At 41.8% G+C, this 13,141-nt stretch overlaps 1 protein-coding gene and 1 non-coding gene across 4 annotated transcripts in view; both read right to left on the reverse strand.

Moving 5' to 3' along the window:
* The window catches only part of JAZF1 (JAZF zinc finger 1), a 336,091-nt gene that overhangs the window by 264,698 nt on the left and 58,252 nt on the right, over positions 1–13,141 (reverse strand). The window lies entirely within an intron of this gene.
* On the reverse strand, positions 8,940–9,041 carry LOC137229627 (U6 spliceosomal RNA). Its single transcript, XR_010945780.1, has one exon. It is a non-coding gene; the product is annotated as a U6 spliceosomal RNA (small nuclear RNA).

The raw sequence follows: 13,141 nt of genomic DNA on the forward strand, positions 1-13,141 counted from the left end.
GTGCAGTGTTCTACAACCAGTCTCTTGAAGCACTTCTGTATACTCAAAAACCACATCCAAACTAGGCAAAGGTTAAACCACAGAGGAGCTGAGCTAAGTAGCCTGCAGAAAACGGAAGCAGGAGTCATGCTCGCCTCTGTGCCAGGTGACCCAGAGTAAAAAAAACAAAGGGCTTCGGAGGGCAGAGGATCTTCTGATACCTGTAGTCACTGTGCTCTGCACACCACAGTGATGAAACCTCAGCTGGGGATGTGTTTCATGATATACAGCATGAAAGAGCCAGGAACATAGGATCTAATGTTTCAATTGTCCTCATGAGCCAAAAATGACACTGCATCTGTGAAAGCCAGAGACCACGACCACCCACAGCAGACCAGCAGAGACCAGACAAGATACAAGATTAGCTAAAATGTCATCAAGGTACACAAACAAAGGAGGAATAAAGGACACAGTGACTCCACAGGTTACAATATTAACAGAACAAAATGCCATTCTATAGTGGTTCAGAGGAAAGAATACACGGAGTCACTGTTACCATCACTGGACACACACATCTAACTTAGTTTACTCCACTTTCCAGATCCTAAAATAGAACTAAAACAATTTCATAGGGATCATTTATTAAACTAGCAGTGACCTTCAAATTAAAACACAGGAGAGGGCTTCCCTGGTGGCGCAGTGTTTGAGAGTCCGCCTGCCGATGCAGGGGACACGGGTTCGTGCCCGGTCCGGGAAGATCCCACATGCCGCGGAGCGGCTGGGCCCGTGAGCCATGGCCGCTGAGCCTGCGCGTCCGGAGCCTGTGCTCCGCAACGGGAGAGGCCGCAACGGTGAGAGGCCCGCGTACCGCAAAAAACAAACAAACAAACAAAACCATAGGAGACATAAGACTAAAGGCTTTTACATCACATCTTACCAGGCACATCTCACTTCCCTGCGCTAGACAAACACATACTCTTGTCGGGGGGTGGGGGGTGGGGTGGGGTGGGCGGTGTTAAACCATGCCCTCCCCAGGCTGCAGAGGTTCACTTGGGTGGGATGCAATGACTCTCTTCTTCAGAGGACAGGCTTTTTCAAGGCAGAGTGATAGTTAACCTGAGCTCACTTCTGCAACTGGTTATCTACATCATTTCTACTGCAGCCATTTATCAATTCAACAAACATTTATTCAACGCCTACTCTGTGCCAGGTCCTGTGCTCTCAGCATGGCTTCTTCCTAGCAGACAGAGGTGTACCCAGGTCCAATTAATTTCTTGGCTGGATTAACTTTCCAAACTCTGTGTTTACCTTTCCAGCAATGCCAAATTCATTCAGTGCCTAAGGTCACCAGCATCCTAGTTTCGTTATCCTCCTTTAATTACATTTTGGTGGCAAGAGAGCCCATTCCCTTGGTTTCCAAGCTCATCTCTCTAGATAATCCAACCAGCTCATGTTCTTTGTCTTCCCTCTTCCCTGCCAGTTCTATCCGTTCCTCTGATATTCACTTACTCAGTACCTCGTTGATCTAATAATCCCATGATGAGGTGCCGTGATCTATAAGGGCTCATCCCTTGCCTTATTCAGGCAACTCTGATATCCTACCTTCCCTACATAATTCATCTGAAAATAATCTAATCTCTATCTGTATCAATCACCTCCCCATGAAAAAGTGTCAATAATAATAGCACTGACCACTTCGTAAAACAGTTCCAATTACACCATCTCAACTAAGCCTCACCAACACTGTGAAACAGCCAGTACTTCACTCATTTTACACATGAGGAAACCAAATAGAGAGAAGCAACCAAGTCCAAAGAGACAGGAATTTGAGGCCTGGAATCTTAAAATGCCCTAAGGGAATTTAAAAGAGTAGGATTCAGCAAGGAGTTGTCAGGAAAGAGCCTGGAATGAAGCTGCAAAGGTTAAATTACAACGTATACGAGGTATTTCTTAAGGAACACTTGCACATCACAACATGTTAATCAGTAAAAAAGGAAAACATCCATTTGGCTCTTCAAGAGTTAGAATTTTAAAAGAAGCATGATCCAGAGGGGAGAAAAACTGACTACAAAGAATTATAAAGCTTAAAAAAAAGAGAGAGAGAAAAAAAAAAAAAAAAAGAGAGAGAGCAAGGATTCCAGGATTCTCAAAGAAAGTGGAGTTCTGTCAACAAGGTGAGGGAAGAACCTATTTTTCTGCCCCAATGTCCCAAAAGATTAAGACCTGGTGGGTGACGTGCCCACATGCTGACCACAGAGGTGGCCAAACTTTCAGTTACCTGAACTCACGCTCATACCCACGAGCCTCGTTCGATTCCACCCAAAAGTTTTCTCCTTGTGAGGAGCAGAGTAGAAAACACAATTGTTAAGAAAATTTTTTAAAAAGTAGAGCGGGATAATTTCCTGTGACCCACTCAACAAGATGGACCAATGCTCTGATCTTCCTGCCTACAGCTTCCCAAAGGCCCTACTGCAATGGACAGCTACATCTGGTTGAAGAAAGTAGGGAACTGATAGTCAGTCTCAGCCTAGTTTGTATTTGATAACAATCTGTGTATCAAAGTATTCATAGATAAAGGGATATCCTGTTGTTTTTCTATTTAGCTAAAAAATGCCATGTTTTACTATCTGACTACTGGAGATACTTCCCTTTAGGGTTTTGTTGTGTCAGGATTTTGTTTTGTTTGTTTCTTCATTTGTTCATTTCATTCATTCATTCATCAAGCTTTTCATTGAAGTAGAATGTGCAATACAGGATTATCATACATGCAGTACAGGTTTTGTGATAAAATGTAAAACTAGGCCTTTATAAAATACCATTCCTTCCTACCAGGTGACAGCTATATACCTCTGAATAAGTCACAATACTTCTTTGAAGAGGTTCCTCATTAGTAAACGAGGGATAATAGAATCTACCAATTCCGTGTTAAAAGTGGTTTTCTGAAAGCCAAAACCAAATGATCAATCTGAAAGTATGTTGTAAGTATTACAGCATGGATCTCTATGGATCAGGAAACCTAGTAGAAAAAGTATAGTTACCTTCAAGAAACTTCCTAGGAATGTGTGTGTGCATGGCATGTTATGTGCCTGTGCGTGTTTTTATCGGCAGCCATAGTGGGAATGGCTTTGTGTCCTCCAAGCAGCATTATCAGTACCCAGGTGCAACTATATCTCTGCAAGCATCCGAGTTCAAGGTAGAAACAGAACTTGGAGACAGTGTCTAGATACCTGACCTCAAATAGTATGGATATTATGTTGCTGCCATACCAACATCTGTTTCTAGCGTTCCGACTCTAGACCTCTTTTTTCACTCTGCTCTTGATCCAACAGCTTGAATGGTGGGGAAGATACCTGAAATGTCCCAAGCCCGTGATTTTGTGATCAGGGAGTATCATCATCTCCACCCTGCTGGTGACCAAAAGCTGTCTGAGAGTCACTTAAAACAAGTACCACTAGGAAAGAACTTTCGAAAGGAAACCCTAGTGGCTTCCAAATTGGCAACTTAAAGGAACCAAAAGTTAGTGAAGTCACATAACAACTAAGGGCAATTTTATTAGCCTCGTTCAATGAAGCAAAACTTGGACAAAAAAACCTCATTATTCAAACCAGATGCTGATTTTGTAACATTTACTTCAATGGTGAACTGTTTCAATTTTCTCTTATTTTGAATATGTAATATAAAGCAGGCAAATCACTACATTAATAAAGGCACACCTGAAATTTATAAAGTCAGTTTGAAAAAGAACTGAATGTAGGAAACCCGTTTTCAAAAGTTTATTGCCAGGAGCATTTTTTTCTTTTTTAATCATGTGACAAAAGAAGTGCAATAATGGGTTTAAGACAAGATCAATTATGGGCAGCAATGAAATTACCCTTTAATGATGATTAGCCCCAAATCTTGATTACTGTCAGCTCCAATTATCTGGTCACAAGGCACACAAAGTGCTGTGTTCCTCCATCTCAAACAAGAATGAAGGATGGGCCCTCAAGGTGAGGGGTCACATAAGACAAGGAGGCAGAGGAGGCTGACCACAGACCCCAAGTGCCTAAGAGAAAGCAAAATGGTTATAAGAATGTTTACTAAGCACCAAAGTTACTTTTTAAGAAAGCCTGATAATCTCCCTCTTTAAAATGATGAGTCTCTCTCTCTTGTCCGAAGAATGAGGAGGAAACAGATCTCAACTCCAGAAAAAAAGTGAGTATCTCTGGTGACAGATGCAGCTGGGTGGGTCCTGGGAGAATGTGCAAGCTGACCATGGGGAGCCCAGAAAGAAGACTGTTGCCTTGGGACATAATACCAAAGGGAAACGGGGACACTCCTTGGATTTGGGGCTATCCAGAGGTGGCAGAGCCCAGCTGTGCAGTTTCCAGGTTCTCAGAGTTGGGTGCAGTGAAATGCTACCCTGCGAACAACGCAGCCCAACCACCAGGGGACACTTCCGCTGTTTTATGGAGACAGAACTAGAGCATTTTAGAGATGGGAAAGATCAACACCTTCATTTTACAAACCAGGAGACTCAGGACCAAGGAGGTAGAATGAATGGGACTAACTAACGGTAAAGCCAGTTCTCCAGCCAGGCATCCTGACCCCTAACCCCCTGCCCCCGCTCAGATGACCGTGAGGCTCTGAAGAGCAGTTTCTAAGGATCGCCACTGTCCAGCAATCACTGCAGTCCATCACAATTATGAAAGGACACACTCCTCTTCTGCCTTGGGTGTGCTCATTTGGCGATTCAACACCAGACAGTTGCAAAAGACAATCTACATTCGCATTGGAGCTATAAATACTATTTATCAAAACTCACCATGGTCCAGGAGCCATATTAGCACCAGTGTTCATTCTCCTTGCGATGCTCACAACCCAGGAGGTGTTTATAACCTCATGTTACTGAAAAATGAGGCTCAGAGAGGTGGCGTAACTTGTTTACGCTCACACCACTAAGTAAGTGGCAATCCTGGCTTCAGACCACTTCTTCTAGCCCCCTGAAAACACTGTGCTTCCTACTACACCACCAGACCTCCAAGTTTTGCAAAAGAAAGCATTCCCCATCCAACTGATTATGACCGTGGAACAAGAAGCTTTGCCTAGTGACAATATCTGAACTGTAATATAAGAAACAAATGGATCCTGAACAATGGTAAGAAAGCTTCTAAAATCTGGATGTAAACATGAGTCTTTTGGTGACTTAACTAAGGAGAGCAGTTTCCCGCAAAATTCCAAGTTTTTCCTTCCTAAAATCTTTGTTCCACCAACCCTGGATATTCTGTTTATTACTCTTATTTCCTCTTTCAAGCAAAAGCTTAAGACCCCACAAGCAGATGAGGACAACGGGAATTTTAAAAAGCAGGTAAGACGGTCACCAAAGTAAGATCGACAAGACCATGGAATAATGGAGAACTTCATTATTATTCTAACTCATAGCCTTCTTGTGGCTGGCCAGCCTCCACCCATGCTTTCACCTTCTGGCAACTATCTGCCACCTTCACCTTCTACAAACACGGGCACTCGGCCAGCATGGAGATTTCTGTTCTCTGACTGAACAAACACCTCTCACCTTCCAGTCAGAACACAACCCTGAAACCACGACTCATGGTGGGTTTGGTGCTACTGACATCTTCGCAGTTTGTAGTCTTCTGCCTGTAAGAAGGCTGGCCTGTTTAAAGCTAGAACATTCCAAAGAGTTCTATTCTTTTTTTTTTTTTAATTGAAGTATAGTTGATTTACAATGTTGTGTTAGTTTCAGGTGTACAGCAAAGTGATTCAGTTATACATATGTATATATCTATTCTTTTTCAGATTTTTTTCCATTATAGGTTATTACAGGATACTGAATATAGTTCCCTGTGCTATATAGTAAGTCCTTATTATTTACCCATTTTATATACAGTAGTGTGTATATGTTAATCCCAACCTCCTAATTTATCCTTTCCCCTCCACTTCCCCCTTTGGTAACAATAAGTTTGTTTGCTATGCAAAGAGGTTTATCTTTAACCAAGCGAAGACCTGCAGGGTTTGAGCCTGCTTTCCTCAATACACAGGCCAGGCAGGTAAATGGGTGTGCTCTCAACGAAACACAACCAACCTCATTTTCCTAGTGACCTTTTGGAGTTTATTTACTGGCAGTTTCAGGTTCTGGAAACACAAAAACAATTGGTTCTGCCCTCCAGGAGCTCACAGTCTGGTGAGGGTGACAAAACCCTTGAAAAGATGAATGGTGGTATCAGATGATGAGCGTGAGAACACGCAGGTATATCAAATACTATAAAGAAATAGGACAGAAGAACCAGGGAAGCGTCATCAAAGAAGGGGCCACATGAATTGGGTTTATAAGACAAGTAGGAGTTTTCAAGGCAAAGAAATGGAGGTTCAGGACCACTGCAAGCAGAAGGGACTGTACATTCAAAGGTTCATATTTACGAAGAGGCCTGCAGTCTGGGGAGTGAAGAGAAGCAGTGTTTATTCACGAGGGAGGTAGGGAACGGGTAAAGGAAGCATCTCAGACTATTACAAAGGGTCTCTATAGGCTTGTAAGAGTCAGCGAAGGTTTTAAAGCATGCTTAGCCTTTTTTTTTTTTTTTTTAAAGAAAGTAATTCTGGCAGACATGGCCAAGTGTGGACAGGACTCTAAATCAGTGCTGTACAAAAAAAACTAAATGCGAGCCACAGAGCCAAGCCACATATGTAATTTTAAATTTTCTGGGAGCCACATTTAAGGTAAGAAAAAACAAGGGAAATTAATTTAATAATATATTTTAACTCCCTTAATCCAAACTGTTATCATTCACTATAATCTGTCAATATTTTGAAAATTATTAATGTGATAGTGAGATAGTTTACATTCTTCTTTTCTCATGCTAAGTCTTTCAATCTGGCCCACTTACAGCTCATCTCAATTTGGAAGAGCCGCATTTCAAGCGCTCAAAAGCCAGATGTGGTGAGTGGTTACCATACTAGACAGCACAGCTCCAGATAAATTACATACAAGACCCACTGAGCAGGCTGTAGCCAAGAGTCCAAACAAGAGATGATAAATGTCTGGGGAGCTATTTCCAGCCCTTGGACATATGCTAAAGTGCCACTGAAATGCAATTTTACAAACATGTAACTTATTTTTTGTTTTGAATAGATAATAATTCACATGGTTCACAAATAAAAATAATACAACAGACAGTGCTACCCTCACCCTTTTTCTGTCCACCCCCCCACCCTCTCATTAAAGAGAACCATTTTATTAAGTTTCTTTTTTCTGTCTGCTTATCCTTTCAGTATTTCTTCATGCAGACGTGAATGCAGACTCCTTTCTACACCAAAGCTAGCACACTACCTACTCTGTTCTACACCTTGTTTTTCTCATTTTAATAGTGTATCTTGGAGATCTTTCCATATCACTGCATGAAGAGTTTCCATGTTCTCTTTAAATGCTACACAATATTCAACTGTATGGATGATTCACAGTTTATTTCACTGGTCTCCTACTAATGGATATTTGAATTGTTTCCAATCTTTTCTATTATAAACAATGGACTAATGAAAAACCTCCTACATACGTCACTTTATATGTATTCAGGGGGTACCTGCAGGGAAAAAGTACCAGAGCCAGATTGCTGGGTCAAAGGGTAACTGCATTTGTAATCTTGACACAGCTAAATTGGCCTGCATAAGGGTTGTGCAATTCTGTACTCTCAGGAGTACGGTGCACATCTGGTCAACAATGTACGATTATCACATTTCAGAATTTTTGCCAACCCAATGAAGTAAAAAGTGCTACTTAGTTTAAATTTGCATTTCTCTTACTATGTCTGAGTCTGAAGATCTTTTATTTGGTTTAGAGACAATCTATATTTCTTGTTCTGTGAATCATATGTTTGTGTCCTATTTTTCTACTGGTTTGCCAGTCATTTTCTTATTCATTTGTAGGAGCTCTTTATATATAGAGATTAGCCCTTTGTCCACTATAAATTTCTTCCCTCAACTGTTATTTGTCTTTTGAATTTACTTACTGTGTTTTTTACCAGGTAACATTTTTTAATCTGAATTTAGTCTAATTTATCAATTTTTTTCTTTTCTGGTTTCTGAATTTTGAGTCATAGTTTAAAAGGCTTAACTTTTAACTTCAAAGTCAAAAGGAATTTACACGTTTCTTCCAGTCCTTTCATTTTAAGCAGATATGAATATATATTCATATTTTGAAATCCTTGTTAAAAATATCATTTTCACTTTTTCCAAATGAAGTAGACCAGACCATTTTATGAACGCCTTCCTGATTTCTCCCTCCTTTCTTTTCATAATTCTTTTGAATATCGCACTGATCATATAAATTGAACTGGTCAAGATGGAATTTATTTGAACGGTATGAGATACAGAAACAACTTCATCTTTCTCCAGATAGCTACCCACTTGGTCCAAGACCATACACTAAAAATTTCATCACTACCCCACTGGAACCATAATTTTAAAATACTTTTCTATTTTTATAGACAGCAACCTGGATTTTTATAAACTCATGGTTCTTATTCTCTAGTCTAGACATTACAGAGGTAAATACAAGTTATGATCTTCACTTATTTACAGGAACTGCCAAGTTTTTTTGTAAAAACTGCATTCATACAGCGGTATCTTTACTCCCGCGTCATCCTCAATAGCTTTTCAGCAGACGCTTGACCTGAAAGAGATATACAGACACAAAGTGCCGCTGAGAAATTTACAATTGCGAGGCTGCCAAATTGTTTTTCGTGAGTCATTTGTTTAAAAGGCAAGCAGCACACCACAAGGAAAGTTTGGCAAAACTCTCATCAGTGACAAAATTCTGGCTTATCCAAGTTCATTTTAGGTAATCACCAGTGTGATATTCAAAAGATTTATGAAAAACAAAGGAGGGAGAAAAGAGAGGGCGGTTCAGAAGATATCTGGTCCACCTGAGTTGGAAAAGTGAAAACTGATTTTTTTTTTGAGTTTTCATAAAGATACATAAATGCTTCATGAATTTGTGTGTCATCCTTGCACAGGGAATGCTAACCTCCTCTGTATCATTCCATTTTAGTATATGTGCTGCCGAAATGAGCGTGGAAAATATTCTTTAACAAGGATTTAAAATTCCCAATTAATTCTATTCAGAAGTTTCTAGTAAACTAGTACTTTTAAAGTAAAAATGAGAAAGGTATAGTATTCTATAGGTATTCTATGTCCTTTTGTTCCAATATGAATTCACATCTGCTATGTTAGCGTCTGTCAAGTTGTATTCAATAAATGCATACTGTATATTGTCATTTGAGGTTGTGAAATTAGTCATTATAGCTCAGTTTCTAAGAGAGATTTAGACACACACACAGAGTTTTGAGCAGTATACCCTTCGAAAATAGAAAGGAGATCTGTTCCTATAGAGGATGCTCATGTATTTGACACAAATTATAGAGTTTCACATAGGGGATAATAGTACCAGAAAAATAACAATGGCAACAGAATGCTCCAACATAAGTAATAGAGGAAATGCTGGGGAAGTGGGCCAGGAGAAGAATCCTGAGAAGTCAAAACTCCCCAGACGAGAACAGAGCATAGCTTCCAGGATGTCTGTGATGTTTCTAAAAGAAAGAGTCGGGGTAGAAGCCACCAGTCCTGTGAACAGAGGCCATGGCGGTGCTCCCCCAGGGGTGGCCTCCCTGTCTCCCCATCACCCCCACCCCCCACCCACCCCACATCCCCTGAGCCGCTGCTTCTCAAGTCAATGACTCACAAACCTGATCTCCAGCCCTGAGACGACGCTCTTGAGTTGCAACCTTTTTTCAACTTGCGAGCACCTCATGGAGGCGATTCACCCCCACGCGCTACCTAAGTGCCCCTCTCCTCCAGCTAAACCCTACCTGCTCCCCTTTATGTCATCTTCCTCTTCTCCTAGACACCTTCACACCTTCCATTTTAGGCATCTTTGACTCTCTTCACACCCCACAACAGCCAATCCCGCATCCTGCTCTCCCCTCTTGTTTCCAATGCCCCTCATACTTCAGACCCTCCTCATGACCCTGTGCTTACTTCCTAATCTCCTAACTGGTTTCCTTGTTTCCTCACTCCCCCATTTACAATCAATTCTTTCCTAAATGGTACTTTCTCCAAAACCTCCAATGTTCCCCATTTACTTACCTGACAGTCTGAAGTCATATCATTGATCATTTCATTCATTTAATTAATATTTGCTGAGTACCCACTAGGTACCAGGCACTATTCTAGGCATTTGGGACACAGCAATAGACAGACAATAAATTCCTGCTCAATTTTGTCTTAGCCTGTTTTTTCCCTGCCCTTCACCCCACTAGTCCCCTAGATAACTGTATCTATAAATAAATCTAGACCAGAAGTTATATTCTGGTATATTTACATATTCAAGGATGCCTAACAAGCCTCTACTAAGTGTTGGATCCAAGACTGAGCAAGACAGATGTCTTTTCCATTTGTCCCACTCTGGCCTTCCCTTCCCTTCCTGCTCTGCATGCCTTCTCCTTTCCTCGCCCTCTAAACCCTGCCCATCCTGAAATATACAGTCCAAACCCTCCAAATTCTGTAAAGACTCTCCTGGGCACTCCAGCCTGTGGCAGGGGCCATCAGCTCCTTTCTGTCTTACGACACCGTTTACCTTGTGAAAGTGCTTAAAGTTTTCATGCTGCTTTGTTTTGTTTTATTCTTCATTAGTTTAATGAAACTTCCTAACTGGAGTAGAGGTCTTTCAGGACCGGATGCCTCTTTCCTAGTAGAATTCCACAATCACAGAACATAACAGCCAAGGAAACCCTCTGACTCCAGTTCATCAAACCCATCTTGCTTCTTGAGGAAACTTAGGCAGGGAGAGGTTAAGTCACAGTATCAAGCGCTAAAAAATAAAGTGAATAAATATGAATGGCAGATGAGCGGGCATACTGCCCTTTGTCCCACAGGGTAGAAGATGTCTGAACTGCTAGTTGCAAGCAGTTCTTTTCCCCTGGAATCCATGCATGTGTTCCCAAGTTGTCTGACAATTTTCCGACAGCCACTGCTGAGCTGAGGCCCAACTAACCCAGAAAAGCCACCCCAAGTGATGGATTTGCCCAGTTCTACACTGTTGCCCTCTTTCCAGTTCCCCACTGCCTGCAGACTGCTTGAGACCTCAATGATGCTAAACAACTAAACTCTAGGGCATACATTTTCCAGATGCCAGACCGCTCGCCCCTCACTGCCCCTGTGAAATCCGGGGCTTCCCTTATCTTGCTGTATCAATGCTGTATTCTCTGCTCTGGCCTGGGAGCTGCCCCTACAGGAAGCCAGAGAGCACCCTGAAGGAGGTGGCTGGTACCAGCAGGAGCACCCAGGCAAGGTAACGTGGAACTGCAATTAAAAGTATCTACAAGTTCAAAATAAGAATAACCCTGTGAAAAGTATTCTTTGGAACAGGCTGGTAGAATCCAGAAGTCATCTATAAAGCCATGAGATGCAGCATGATGTGCAAATGCCAGGATTTTTATCATGAGCTCCGTGTCTATTTCCCTGTATTCATGTTGATCTGCTCCCCACTCTTCACACGAAACCCAAGAGGGGATGTGGGATGTTTTCATCCCATTCCTTGTGCCTACTGAAATGGCAATGGGCACTCAGTAATGTTTCCTGAATCTCCTCAAAGTCAAAGACCAGATATTCTTTGCTTGAGCTGAAAACAAGTCAAATTTAACAGAAGCACAGTCATGCACATGTGGCCAATGTAGATAAGGGTGTCTCCTGTTTGTACATTTCTCTGTGGGGCCCAGAAGAACTGATAGTCTTAATTGGCCACAGATTATAAAGCCCACATTCATCAAAGTAGACTGGAGGTAATTGCCCTTCAGATGTTATTTTAGGCAGCTGTTCCGTTACTCACAAGTAAATCTGTGCCCTCAATTTACAATAATCCTTCGATGTCGTGGTCTTTCGGTATAGCTGAATCCCAAGACCTTGGAAACTACCAGTAGCTCTCTCTCAAGCCACCTTTGAGGACTGTTTGGTGGCAATATTCACAAGGGAAGAAAAATCTTGGTTTTCAAGATCAAAGAATACTCCTTACATTTAGGAAAACCTTTGAAATAGAGAGACTTCCTACCTAACAGCAGCTAGCAAGTGGCCTTGTTTATGTCTATTTAAGTAAATGAATTATTAAAAGCAGAAAAAAACATTCTAAGCTCCAATTTTAAATCTTCTTTTATCTGATTTTAGTTTCTTTGGGGGAAAGAAACAAAGATTCATGCCTGAGCCAAAACCAAATGACATACGAGTTCTTCCGTCAGAGATAGAGCTGTCAGTCTCTTCTGATGCAGCTTCTCCTCCCATACCTCCCCGCAGACAGACCTCTTCCAAGCAGTCTGGACTCCCACCATGTCTGGAACATGCTCTGCAGCTCAGCTTCCGTGATTATCTGAATCTCGCTCCCCAGAACTGGGCCACGGTGACCTAGGTCAGCCTTACAGTAACTGCTGACCCAGCTCTTTCTAGTCTCTCCTGCCTGGAGCTGGGAGATTGGTTTAGGCAACGAGGGTGAGGCTGGACCAGTGAGCAGGATTTAAGGGGCCCTCCCAGAACTGCAGAAGAGGAGGAGACACACGCTGGGGGACCACTGGCCTGAGATGTCAGTGCAGCCTGTCTTCTGTTAGTCCAACAGACCTGAACAGACGGATCAATAATGCATCACTGCTTCTAAGGTCAGGTCCACCCTGGAGCACCACCCACCACTGCCACCCACTCAGTAACATAGCACCCATTTGTTTTTTCATTCATTCATTCATTCATTCATTCATTCATTCTCTATTTAAATGAGCCTCTGCATCGGTGTAGGCAGATACATCTCAATATGGCAAATCTAGTAAACTCCTAGTTAGCTTGAACCCACTCAAGTATGAACTTCCACTAACTGGAACAATGGGATTCCTTCATATAAGGACACTTGAGCCATAATAAACACACCAAGTTATGATATTCTATCTAAAAATGCCTCTCCCCTTTCTCTACCAGAAGAAATCAGTTACATTTATACTTAAAAATACAGATGTCACTTCTCCAGAAGTCTTTTCCAACTCCCCTGGTCCTCCTAGAAGGCTTTCTAGCTGTATCTCCAACTACACCCTCCTTTACACTCTCCTCTAGCTACACTGCCCTTTTCTCAGTTCCTGCCTTG

This window comes from Pseudorca crassidens, chromosome 8, assembly GCF_039906515.1.
Source record: "Pseudorca crassidens isolate mPseCra1 chromosome 8, mPseCra1.hap1, whole genome shotgun sequence".
Lineage (NCBI taxonomy): Eukaryota > Metazoa > Chordata > Mammalia > Artiodactyla > Delphinidae > Pseudorca > Pseudorca crassidens.